Here is a 1424-nt window from a genome sequence, read left to right as displayed (position 1 = left end):
GTGTGTGTGTGTGTGTGTGTGTGTGTGTGTGTGTGTGTGTGAATGAAGCCTGAGGTGTGAGCGTGACGCTGCACTGAGGCACAGTCTCTCTCTGAAGTTGTCTGTCAGTGTCTCCGGGACATGTTGGATGACGGGGAACATCTACTGCACAGTACGTACTGCCTTTACAGATATGTGTTACATGTTTTATAGCGTGTTGTGTTGGTGTGTTTTGCGTGTTGTGTTGTGTTGGTGTGTTGTGCGTGTTGTGTAGTCCTCCTTAGTGTAAAGCTCCTCACGGGACGTCCGGCTTGTGCATTGAGGACGATACAAAGTGATGATTGCAACATGAGTTTTTGGTATTTTGAGACCTTGTTTTTGAACTTTGGAGTGAGCATTTGAGATTGTGTGTGTGTGTGTGTGTGTGTGTGTGTGTAGATGTAGATGTGCTGCAGACTGCTCTGCACTCTCGTAGTAATCACAGCGCTTTCCGAAGGAGAAACAGCACTGCAGATACAGACACACTGCACAGTGTCCTGAGCTGCACCGAGCTGCATGCGGATCAGGATTCTATAGGAATAACATCCCATGCTCTAGGGTTGGGTTTAAAAAAACTACTTTTCAGTTCAAATCGATCTTCATTTAATCTGATCTCAGTTTTATTTTGTGTGACCTGTGAAGAAATCCTCCTTCATGTGTAGCCTACTATTATCATAAATTGATAGTTCCCTATTATATGATCTGTGTGAACCAACCTTGAGACGATCTTCTGCCCACCCTGACCCTGTGGATCATCTAAGGGGGCTTTACTGCCTTCTTCTAATTAGATTAGATTAGATTAGATTAGATTAGATTAGATTAGACTAGATGATACTTTATTCATCCCACAGTGGGGTAATTCCCTTGTTACAGCAGCCTTTTCTACAATGAAAGCAAAACAAACAAACAAGTAAACACACGAGAAAAACAGGCCAACAGACAATGTTCAGAAGGTGGACTGAAAGTAAAGTGCAGTTGCCATAGTACAAGAAAACAACATTGCAGTGTAGTAAGTGACGTTAAAATTAAATTGAATATGTAATAAAGTGATAATGCAAAAGCATTCAATGTCCTCTGAGATCAGTGATTGGTTAGAATGCTGTTGCATTGTCTTCAGCCCAAAAACAAAGCAGTAGTGTCTCATGTTCATTTGTTTTGGTTTAGGTCTGTGGATACCTGTGATCGGCGACTCACCTGTGTGTGTACATGCTCATGTAGTCTGAGGAGAGGGTGTGTTAGCGGCGTTACCGTTACTCTCTGTGTTGCACCAGTGCGATATAACTAAATAAAGCTTTTCCTTAGCATCGTCTTACTGTACATTACTGTAACCCTCCTCCCTCTCTCTCTCTCTCTCTCTCTCTCTGTCTCTCTCTCTGTTTCTGTCTCTCTCTCTCTCTCCCTCTCTC

General features: G+C 42.9%; 1 protein-coding gene across 1 annotated transcript in view; it reads left to right on the top strand.

Moving 5' to 3' along the window:
• The window catches only part of LOC117959742 (myocyte-specific enhancer factor 2C-like), a gene marked incomplete at its 3' end in the record, with an annotated part of 8016 nt that overhangs the window by 201 nt on the left and 6391 nt on the right, over nucleotides 1-1424 (top strand). The gene's annotated exons all lie outside the window — the stretch shown is intronic.

The sequence above is a fragment of the Etheostoma cragini genome, chromosome 16 (genome assembly GCF_013103735.1).
Source record: "Etheostoma cragini isolate CJK2018 chromosome 16, CSU_Ecrag_1.0, whole genome shotgun sequence".
Lineage (NCBI taxonomy): Eukaryota > Metazoa > Chordata > Actinopteri > Perciformes > Percidae > Etheostoma > Etheostoma cragini.
Note: the sequence above shows the minus strand (reverse complement) of the source record. Positions and strands in the feature narration are given on the sequence as shown.